Raw genomic sequence first — 12,602 nt, 5'->3', positions numbered from 1 at the left:
TTTAGTTAACATGTCTACCCCTTAGGGAAGGTTCTTACCTTCCTCACAATGGAGGACTGCTGCTGAGATAAGTACAGTCATGCACTAAAAGGATATGTTTACTTCTGAAAACATTAACATCAAAGGGAAGGCCTGGCAGGTGGCATGAGCATAACTAGTGAAAATAACTGTTAAGATAATAAAACACAAGCTACAGCATCAATCAAGACATTTTATCATGTCCTGAAAAGTTAAGCTTGTATGAAACAGTGAGTGCCAGAGCAGCTTTTTTCATAAAGTACTTGTTCTTTTCTAGAGGTAACACTCACAATTAACATTAGCATATAAATACACAGATCACAATCCTATCCTTTCCTCTTAAATGGCTCAATAATGAAGAAAAAGACAATCTGTGTATGGCTATACAAATCCTGTTATGAGAACTGAAAGTCCACTTTAGAAAGTCGAAACATAATAGTTGTCATAGGATCGAGGAAGACTAATTCAAGTGTCAACATGCTATGCAAAAATGAAACATCTGTTAATAAACCTGAGCTGGAGTCTGGAAGGCTCACTCTCAATGTATCTTACATTGATGTAACACTGCTTTGCAGATAAACATTTCACAAAGGTAATATAGCACTTTCATTTAGAATCAGGCCCTTGGCTGATCATCCCAAAATAGTTATAGTCATTCCTGACCCAAAAACTCCTGTCCCATTAATACCTTGGAAGGAAGGGGCTCATGGTTTTCAACAATCAATTACCAGTATGAGGAACACTAATGTTCAAAATATAGAGTGAATAGAAAAATGTGGAATACTTGCCAATGACTTCAGGTAGGAAACTCACAACACGGTTAACTGCTTTTCATAATTAAAAAATATTTTGATGAATTAATATGATTTAGTATTAATATGCACTACTTACCATGGAACTTTGTTAAAAATTCTTTTTTTTTTCAATAATAATTCTTTATTTTTCTTTTTTTCTAAATGTTAATACAATACTACAACCTATTTACAATATATACATGAATGCTTCCAACAGTTACATAGAGTCATTATACATAACTATACACTTCTAAATAGATATTACAGAAAAAAAAAAACGAATAAAAATCTAGTATCAATATAAGGCTTATCTATAGACAACTCCATAGTTAGTCTGTACTTCCCAGAGAAAAGTGGAATGGAACCTTAAGCTAAGACAATGTTAAAGATTTGCTTCCATATTTTTGTATTATTTACACTTTTCTTATGATCACTAATTAATAATTTGTGTGCTAAGATACGTTTTATCGCTACACTCTTGAAATTTTCCCATGAAGTCTGGGATGGATTCAACCAATTTGTAGCTATATACAGCTTCATTAACAAAAAAATATTGGGATCAATCCAAATTAGTTGGCGGAATATGCAGAATCATAAACTCCCAAGAAAGTGTAGACTGTTGATATCCCATTTTTTGTAGTTGGAATTTCAAAGAATTCCAGAGTTTAAAAATACATTTACAACTCCAGAACATGTGTAAAAGGTCAGCCGTTTGATCTATACAATATGGGCATTTGGGTGAATTTTTTGAGTTAAATTTATGTAAAGTGAGACGCATTATAATGCATTATTAAATATCATCAACTGAGTAAATAATAACTTTTGAAGGGACACTGATTTTAAGGTTAAGTTAATTGCTCTCACTATTTTACTATCTTCAATCGTTAACAATTTCTCCTTCCAGTATTTCGATAAAAGTATTTGGTTATTGTATTTCACCTCTTTCATCAAACTATATGACGTTGTTATATATTTACATTCCTGTGTTAAGGTTTGCCATAAGTTTAGGCAAATGTTTAAATCTTCTTCTTTAATTTTGAAATTCCTATTACTAAAATAGCTTATTGATAAGTCCTTTAAATGTCTTATTATAATTAAATACGAATTAGGAGATCCATCTCTCTTAGTATGTTATGTATTGAGATACCTAGAAAGGGATATAAATCGAGTATGGTTAAATTACTTATAAGTGGGAATTTCTTAAGGTCTATTAAATGATTACCAATTTTCAAATTCGGGTTTTTATGAAATGGTTGAAAAATCATCATATATTGTAAAAGATTTAGTGAGTTAAACAGACTTTGTACTGATATTATATATATTTTGAAATGCTCCATCAAAGCGTACATTTTAAGGGTATCTTTGTTTAAAAAAGGTAATGCCTTACAATTAATACCCAGACCAGCAACATGTTTATGATTTAGAATCAACCACTTAGGAGCCCATTTCGAATTGATCCTATCAAAGTTAACTACTCTTAGAAGTCTATTAGCATTTATTATTAAATAATATGTTTCAAAATTCGGTAGTTCCAACCCACCCCTATTTTTCGGAGTCATCAGTTTGTCATAAGATATCCTAACTTTTCTAGGTTCCCATACAAATCTAGCTAATTCTGTATGAAGTTGTTTGAAGAATTTCTTTGGAAATTTGAACTTGAGTAGCTCTAAAGATATATAGTATTCTGGCAAGTATGTTCATTTTAACAATTGAGGTCTTTGCCATTATTGGTAATTTCAGATTATCCCATCTTTTTAAATCAGAGACTATCTGTTCCCAAATTAACTTAACATTATTTACGTAAAAGTCTCTATTATCTGTTGAAAAAACAACCCCTAAATATTTTATTTTTTCTTCGGATTTTACCTGCCCTACCAATGGTAAAAGCAAGAAGGGTGTAGGCGTCTTTAATGGGAATACCTTGGTTTTTTTTTTAATTTATTTTGTAATTAGATATTTTTGCAAAGTCTTCCACAGCTTTTAATATTTTCTTAATATCTGAAACAGGTGTTGTGCAGTAAATATTCAAATCGTCCGCAAAAGCAGCCATGGAAATCTTCGTACCATAAATTATTGGAGCATTGTGATAAATATTTTGTTTGATATTTAGAAATAATGGTTCTAAATATAAATTGAATAATATTGGAGATAACGGACATCCTTGGCGGGTACCATTCTTAATTTGAATTCTTTTTGAGTGATTCCTATTAATAACTAGATTTGTATAAGGATTGTTATATAGTTTTTTTAAAGTTAAAATGAATTCTTGCGGTATATTAAAACATGCTAAAATATCAAACAAACATTCTAAGTTCACTCTATCTTTTTGTGCATCAATTATGCGTGCATATGCATTAAAGTTCCTGTGAGTGGCATAAGAAATCAGTGTACGAAGTGATAACTTATTATCTGTAGTTTGTCTGCCATTTATAAAACCGGCTTGTTCTTCTGATATTATCAGGTTAATTACCTTCTTCAATCTATTAGCCAAAATCAATGTCATAATTTTCATATCTATATTCAAAAGTGAATTAGGTCTATAATTATCCGGGTTATGTAAATCAGTATTCTCTTTCGGTATAAGAATAGTTTTCGAAGCATTAAAGTGCGGGTCAGTAATTTTATTGTTAGTTATATAATTAAATACCTGTGTAAGTATTTTCCCCAATATATCACTAAAAGTTTTATAGAATTCTGTGGTCAAACCATCCGGTCCCAGAGCTTTATATGGCTTCAACTTCTTAATTGCATCAGTTATCTCCTCTGAAGAAATTGGTTTAACTAAGTTCATATGAAGCTCATCATCAATCTTCGGAAAGATAATTTTCTGCAGAAAATCATTATCACTCATTTATATTTACTTCCTGTTGCTCACCATATACTTGTGAAAATATTAGTTCAAATGCCTTCATGATATCTTCAGTATTGGTATATGTTTTATTATTAAAGTGTATTTCAGAGATTTGAGAAGGTATTTTCGATTGATTAATAATACATGCTAGTGCTTTTGAAGGGGTCTGTATGTGATTGGCATATTTTACCAGCATTTTCTGCTCATAAAATGATAATTTACTGTTTTGTAGTAAAAAAAGGTCCTTCTGACATTTTAATAACTCCGTTTCAGTTTGTTTACTATAATTCCCAATTAGATCTTGATCCAGTAATTTAATTTTAGTTTCCAATTGTTGTATGTCTCTCACTTGTAATTTCTTGTAATAAGTAGCCTTTTGGAGAAACATTCCTCTAATTTGTGCTTTGGTAGTTGCCCATTCTATGTCAGGCGGATGACGATATTCTGAAAGATTAGCTAGTAATTGGTTAAAAAACTCCTGAGCTTCTTTTATTACATCTTCTTTATGCAATAGATATGGATTTAATGTCAAATTATAACCTCTAAAACGTATCTTATGACTAGTGTCCTTATTGAAAGTCAATGTGATCCTAGAATGATCCGACAAATGTCGAGCTTGTATGTATATATAGGGATCAAAAAAACATTAATGCGTCTGAAATTAAAAAAAAGTCGATCCTGGACCACATTTTATGACAACTTGAATAAAATGTAAAGTTATTTGCATTCATTTGATTCTTATTGTATTTAAATGGATCATATAATTTAAAATCTGTTTTAAATTCCTGTAGTGCTATCACTGCTTGGTTATTAAAGGACCTATGGGAGCTTGATTTATCTAATTTAGGGTCTTGGTATGTATTCCAGTCACCTCCTATTATTATACAGTAATTATTATATTGATTCAGGATAAAATAAAGTGATGTTATGAAAAATTGTTGATTGGTACATGGGGCATATATGTTAAGAAGTATCACCGGTTTATTGTAAAGTTTGGATGCAAGAATCACATAACACCATCTTCCCTCTTTGTCCATTTTAAAATCTAGGATTTTCTCTTGGTACTAACTTTTAATAATAATCGCCACCCCTGCACTATTAGTTGTCCCTTCCGAAGCTATCACCTCTCTGATCCATTTCTTATTTTTAAGGGCAGTCCATTGATCGTTAGTCAAATGGGTTTCTTGTAACAAAATAAAATATGCTTTTGACTGGAGGAGTAAATGAAAAAATAATTTCCTTTTTTCAAGTTCTGGAAGCCTTTAACATTCCATGAGTCTATTATCCACATACTAAGATTTTTAAAACTTTAAAGTATATTTTAAAATTGAAAGACGATACTAGATTCAGATGTATTAGCACAGTATATAATATCTGGAAGCAATCTTGACGTCCTATCCCTAACCAGTGCCTATCCACTATTCCCCTGGACCAGGACATACATAGGTTTTTTACACTGTATAAACTTCTATTGGTACACATCATTACTAAATATCTGTTCTTTATCTTACAAAATAACACACTAAAAACATGCAAAAAACCTATAATAACTACATCTAACTCTACAAAACCTAACCAAAACATTCCCTACTATACACTGGTATCTATCTACAGCTCTTGAACACATTATTTAGTTAACACAAAGGATATTCCTTACATGCAAAATTACTATTCTACCTCTCTAATAGTTAACATATATTATTAATTCTATAATTTGGTTATATTACCCTAGAATATCTAATTATCTTATTTAAATCTATCCTAAACAGATATATGACAGTACTCCTATTAAACAGTAATGTTATTGACTTCAAGATAATACACTATATGTTTAATTTATATTTAAAGCATTAAATTTGACATTGTTTATCTAATCTAATTTATTTAACATTGTGATGGCAGCAGCATTGGTGAGTACAAGTAGCATTAACTATGCTTAGCAGATACTATATTTAAATATATAAACAATATCTAAATAGCACAGTTCCCAAAACAATCAGAACCACATCAGAAAAATAACCTTCATTTTCCTAGGAATACCAGGATATATTATGTGCTTTTAATTTACTAACTATCCCAGCATTAAAACCCCTTTGTATCTAAACATTTACAGTATTAAAACACAATCTAAACGCAGGAGAATAAATACTGCAGTACAGTACAATATTATTGGCACATCCACATTCAGGCAAACTACCTAGGAAAATAAAAAGATTACTAGCGTAAGCAAAACAATGAAGGGGTAAGCCGTTACCATAAATATGCACTTTTATAAGCACGAAGTAATCACTATTCACCGCAACAGTCACAATATTCCGAATACTGTCAACTCAGTTGTAGATACAGCTCAGGAGATAAATCTCAGGAAATAAATTTCAGGAAATAAATTGGTGTGTAAAATAAGATCCGCATACTCATAATAATCCAAAGTTTATTGTGTGCACTTCAGGTAAGCGCTTTCGATAAAATCTTCATCAGACCTGATTAGCATAATTAATTAGGTCATTTAAATACTAAAAAGGGCGCGAAAATCACGCTTATCCTATCTAATACATATTAAAAACAATTGATTTTCTAAAACAGTTATTTATATAACTAATAATAGTACATCTGATAATATGCCAACCTAAACCCATCTGCTTACTTATCTATTCTATCAATTATATCACCATGTATTATAAATCAATAAAGTTTGTGTAAGCATTTCTGTAACCATCGATATCTAAACATATGCTGTTATAAAAAACAGTTAGTGTCAAAATATTCCAAATATAGGTCACTACATATATATGCTTCGCTATAACTTAATTACATAAATTGCTAATATACTTAAAATATTTAAAATACTTGTATATATATAAATGCATTTATATCACTTTGCTTATACAAGTCACATATTATAGCTTAACATCATTTTTTAGTAAAAGGAAAAGGGTCTGATGAAGATTTTATCGAAAGCGCTTACCTGAAGTGCACACAATAAACTTTGGATTATTATGAGTATGCGGATCTTATTTTACACACCAATTTATTTCCTGAAATTTATTTCCTGAGATTTATCTCCTGAGCTGTATCTACAACTGAGTTGACAGTATTCGGAATATTGTGACTGTTGCGGTGAATAGTGATTACTTCGTGCTTATAAAAGTGCATATTTATGGTAACGGCTTACCCCTTCATTGTTTTGCCTACGCTACTAATCTTTTTATTATACAATTGGTATTGGTTGCTACTTCTCCTAGCGAAAGCATTCACTCCGTGTGTGTTCCTTGATTTTACATACCTAGGAAAATAGAATAACTATAACTTTATGTTACTTCTACCATATTAGTTAAATGACACATTTTAACCACTACATTAATATTCAGTTTAAATCCTACCTGAATGAATTCACATTCCCTTTTACAGAAATAAAAGTTGAAACATACATTAAAAGTCCACGAAGCTTCATTTTACGTTCCCAGTAGGTTCCCCTTCTTCCACAGAGCTCTATCTACTTCCTGGTCATGAAATCTTGTCTTCGAATTCGCGAAGGGGAACCATTCTGTGGACGGACTTCCGGATGTGCCACAACGAAAGCGGACCCTCAGCAGCATCTAAAAGACTTCCTGTTGCCTCACGAAGGAACACAGTACGTAGAAGCAGTAAAAGTTAGTGGAATCTTCGTAAACAAGCTGGACCTGCAAAAAAAACTAGTTAATTATTAACCAAGGGGCCTGGTGAAGAAGAAAGAACAAACAAAGGATTTTGGAGCCTCGAGGTATAGTAGGCATGGAATCCCAGTATCCACTTTGTTGTAAACAGACTGAATGTTCCAGTTAAGCTTCCAAAGTTGGGAGGGATTTGAAAATCTTCAAAAAGGTAAGTTTTGCTTCTTTTTTTTGTAGAACAGGAATATTTGGATCCATCAACTGTAAAAATTAATGTGTTAGGGTATTTCATCTGGAATTTAATATTCTTTTCAATAAGGAACTTGCAGTATGGAGCTAATGCTTGTCTGGCTTGTCTTATTTGCAATGGTAAATCCTGTCCCATAGAAACTCTATTATTTTGCCACATAACATAACCTCCATTCTTTTTAACAGTTAGAATTATTTTATTTACATCCTGGTAATTGAGAATTTTGACATAAACCGGTCTAGGAATATTTGAGGCTTGGGTTTCTCTGAGAGCTCTATGGGCTCTTTCTATAACAATTTGCTTAGCAATATCAGAGTCATTGAACAATATTTCAAGTATTTGTATGATGGTAGAAATTAAATCATTATATTGGATAGTTTCAGGAATTCCTCTAATGATTATGTTGTTCCTTCTGGATCTTGCCTCCAAGTCCAGAATCTTGTTTTGCATAGATTGAATGTCCAGGTCATGAATATCTGTTTTTTTTGTAAGCAATGTTATTCTGTCCTCATTTTCGGATATCCTAGCTTCTGATTTCTCTATCCTTTCAAGAATTTGACTGCATGTGGCACCAAAAGAAAGTACCTGGTTTGAAAGTTCTTTTAAAGCTTCTTGTATGGGCAACAAAGCAGTTTTGATGTCTTCCATGTTAGCCAGTTGATCCGGTTTATTTGTCATTCCAGCTTTTAAAAGTTCCTGTTGTTTTGCAGTTTTCTGCCTTTTGATTGTTGAATCTTTTTCTGGTGACTGTAGTGCTGATAATTTGGTTTTAGTTGTTGTTTCCATGCTTTTTTCCTCTTTTGACATTGTGAAACAGAAGTCAGACAGATCCTTTGTTTAATACTCTTTTCAGAGTCAGGCAGACAATCAGCTCTAATCCTGTGAATTTAATTAGTTTCCTTCTGTTCTTTTACCTCTCAGGCAATGTTTGATTGTAGTAGAATAGTTATATCCAACGATTAATGCAAAAAATCTTGTAGTATAATCTCAGGGTTGATTTTTATTCCGAGTATCTGGAGATCTGTAGATGTACAGTGTCTACAGAATGGCGGCCATCTTTGTCTCTGGAACTTTGTTAAAAATACTTAACAATTGTAAGCTTTAAACTTGGAAAAGTGTGGAACATATAATATGCAAGTCCCCAAATTAGTAACATTCCTTATAATGAAGTATGCTTGAGAGATACGATGGTGCTCAATGCCAGATATAAGAATTAGGGAGATGCAATGGCAAGAACAGCTGCAACACTGGCCAGGGAAATTCTGCAACTTGATCAGCTGCTAATGGTGCAATTAAATGCTTAAGTAAGAGAATAACACTTCAAGAAAGACAGGCATTAGTAAACAAGTGTCCAGTTTGTCTCCTTTTACTGAAGTTTCAGTGGCAGTCATTTATCTCTCTAAGTACCAGCTTTGGGAACTCAATTAACCTGTACTTAGCCAGATGATAAAACTGCATTGCTTTATTTCATACAAAGAGATTTCAATGAATCTCACAGTTTAAAGGCACTGATACAATATGAGATGTCCTGCAAATTCATCGCAATATTCTATGTTCAACATATTATAGCTCAGAATAAAACTTGGAACATTCACTACAATTGCCTGTAGCAAAAATGAAAACCAACAAAAGTCAGCAGGAGGGTAAAACAGCACTGAGTAATAATTAAGTAAAATAAAAGGGCTATCAATAGTTTCCTTGCTTCCCCACAATTGTTCCATTTCCTTCATGGGAAGACACTAATGCTCCATTATTCTATGCTGCATCATTTCTTTTGCTGTTATTTGCTTTTTAAGTTCTATTTGAGAACTTATAGGATCATCACTGTAAAATACACTACTGGCAACAGAAGTGCTTAATTGAGGAATTTAACAAATTGTAAATTGCTGTAGTAGTTGAATTAGATGAACACCACAAATTATGAGGTATGGTAATTTTTTAATTCAGATTGTAAGAGTCTTTTTTTAGTTCCTATATTTTACCATTATGTTATGCTTGCTATAAATTATTATCTAATTGCAGGGTCAAAACCCAATGTCTGTAAAAAAATTATCTTGAAATTCTGCAGCGATATTACACACTGGGCAATATAAGCACAGTTTCAAAGACACAGCAATTAAGCATTTCGTCATAACTGAATATGTAACATTGATATGGCTTGGTGGTTAATTAGCTAATGTAACCATTAATGATAAAATAGACAAAGTGATGTATAATGCTCATCAACTAATTATGAAATGACACTGGAGAAGGGAAGAGAGGGAAATCAACCTTTAGGTGAAGGGTCATATAGTGTGTGTTTTTACAACTCATGCAGGATGGCCAACATACTTACAACTCATCCACATTAACACACAGGTGTATTTGTCCTTCAGATGACCTCAGTTAAACCGAGGCCCCATCTGCCTGAGTTGGTGGTAGCTCAGGTAAATGTCAAAGATCCCATAGCACATATGAAAACAGTAACAAAAGATCCCTTATGCCCTGGTCAGATTCCCCAAACAGTATAAATACCACCTCAGATCTCCTGTATAAAGAGCCACTAGCCTTGTCTGTGTCTTTCGGCTTTTCCCGGTTAGGGGTTGCCACAGCGGAACTCCGGTCCGCTAATGATTGGCAGTAGATTTTTACATAGTGGCTTGCCGGGCCTATCGCACAACCTTCAGCGAAGGAATGCCCATTCACGCATGTCGCCACACAGAAGACGCACTAAATGAGAATCGAACAGGCAACGTCTAACTGTGAGGCGACAACGCTACCGCAGCACCACCACCAAAAAGAGCCACTAGCCTAGTGGGACTAAATCAGTCATTAAAGGATGAATAAATAAATGTGCATAAGCATCCATCGTAAACTACTGTCTGCAAGCAGTTGCCTTCAAACAACTGAAAGCTTATCAAAAGTCTTCTCTTCACTGATGACATAAGCCTAGCAAATGTCTCCTCCTCTTCACTGATGAAACACGCCTATCAAAAGGGCCCCTCAGCCAATCAAAAGGCCCCTCTACACTGATGACACAAGCCTATCAAAAGGCTCCTCTACCCTGACACAAGCCTATCAAAATTCTCCTCTTCACTGATGACACAAGCCTATCAAAATTCTCCTCTACACTGATGATACAAACCTATCAAAAGGCCCTTCTACACTGATGACACAAGCCTATCAAAAGGCTCCTCTACACTGATGACACAAGCCTATCAAAAGGCTCCTCTACACTGATGACACAAGCCTATCACAAGGCTCCTCTACACTCATGACACAAGCCTATCAGAAGGCACCTCTACACTGATTACATAAACCTATCAAAAGGCTCCTCTACACTGGTGACACAAGCCTAGCAAAAAGCTCCTCTGCACTGGTGACACAAGCCTTACAAAAAGCTCCTCTGCACTGATGACACAAGCCAATCAAAAAGATCCTCTACACTGATGACACAAGCCAATCAGAAAGATCTTCTACACTGATGACACAAGCCAATCAAAAAGATCCTCTACACTGATGACACAAGCCAATCAGAAATCTCCTCTACACTAATGACACAACTAGCTGTGGTGAGTCGCCATGAGAAAAAGTCTACAATAATACAAGGCTCCCTAAAACACATTTAAGTATCTAAAATGCATTTATTATTTATTTATGCTTTGTTGACCAGTTTAGTCCAGCTAAGCCTGGAATTTAATCATACTGACTAAGAGAAATTTGGCCTGTGCATCAAAGAAAATACTGTACTCTTTTCAATAAGTGGCACGGGATATTTTACATCCACCTCTGCCACTATAAGCTCAAGCAAATGTGACCTTAGTTTCACATTTTGTCTAAGAGAATGCAAACTGAGGAATGGAGTATGCCCTCCAAGCTCCACTACAGTGTCGGTACTGAAAAAATTAATTCAAGCACCTGATGTGGGAACTGAACCTACAGTATTTTGAGCTTTCAGCATCAAAGAAAAGTATGTTACATGTTCAGCCACTGCTACACAGTTTACTTTAAACTTACTGTTATACTTCTAGTAACTTTGCATTCATCAACACAAAATGCAGTACCTTCCACATCCCTGCTGCTTATACTTACTTGCTATTCTTTGGAGTAGGAAAGAATTAGTACAATTCCTCCTATTCTCACTAAAAATCAGAACTATATTGATGGTCCTCAGACTTTCAACATGGATTCTTACACTGTTTTAAATCTAATTTGTCAGCAATTATGATAATAATCATTCTGAAATCCAGTAAGGCTTATTTAAAGATAATTTGTCCCTGACAGTAATGTATTATCTTGCAGTCTCTGGATGCTGCTTATAGTATTGGTTGCAGACCTGTATGCTTATTATTTATTTATTTTTTTAGATTATCAGGTAGGAATGAAATCTACTTCTCGCATGGACTCCTATGCTGAAAGTGCATTTTTCTGCAGTCAGCAAGACCTCTGCAATAATAAGGTACTACATATGCTACTCTGAAGCGTTTCCGGGAGACACCAATATTGCTGAGGACTTATAGTCTGCATGTAAATGGCATCTTTGTAAGACTTTACACCACTAATACTAAGGAGTTATAGTCTGCCTGTAAATGGCATCTTTGTAAGACTTTACACCACTAATACTAAGGAGTTATAGTCTGCCTGTAAATGGCATCTTTGTAAGACTTTACACCACTAATACTAAGGAGTTATAGTCTGCCTGTAAATGGCATCTTTGTAAGACTTTACACCACTAATACTAAGGAGTTATAGTCTGCCTGTAAATGGCATCTTTGTAAGACTTTACACCACTAATACTAAGGAGTTATAGTCTGCCTGTAAATGGCATCTTTGTAAGACTTTACACCACTAATACTAAGGAGTTATAGTCTGCCTGTAAATGGCATCTTTGTAAGACTTTACACCACTAATACTAAGGAGTTATAGTCTGCCTGTAAATGGCATCTTTGTAAGACTTTACACCACTAATACTAAGGAGTTATAGTCTGCCTGTAAATGGCATCTTTGTAAGACTTTACACCACTAATACTAAGGAGTTATAGTCTGCCTGTAAATGGCAT

General features: G+C 33.8%; 1 protein-coding gene across 9 annotated transcripts in view; it reads right to left on the bottom strand.

Annotated features, from left to right (window-relative positions):
- Positions 1-12,602, bottom strand: part of LOC122806326 (protein unc-13 homolog B-like) — a 2,554,726-nt gene that overhangs the window by 592,086 nt on the left and 1,950,038 nt on the right. The gene's annotated exons all lie outside the window — the stretch shown is intronic.

This window comes from Protopterus annectens, chromosome 1.part1 (genome assembly GCF_019279795.1).
Source record: "Protopterus annectens isolate FY-2018-M chromosome 1.part1, PAN1.0, whole genome shotgun sequence".
NCBI lineage: Eukaryota > Metazoa > Chordata > Ceratodontiformes > Protopteridae > Protopterus > Protopterus annectens.
Note: the sequence above shows the minus strand (reverse complement) of the source record. Positions and strands in the feature narration are given on the sequence as shown.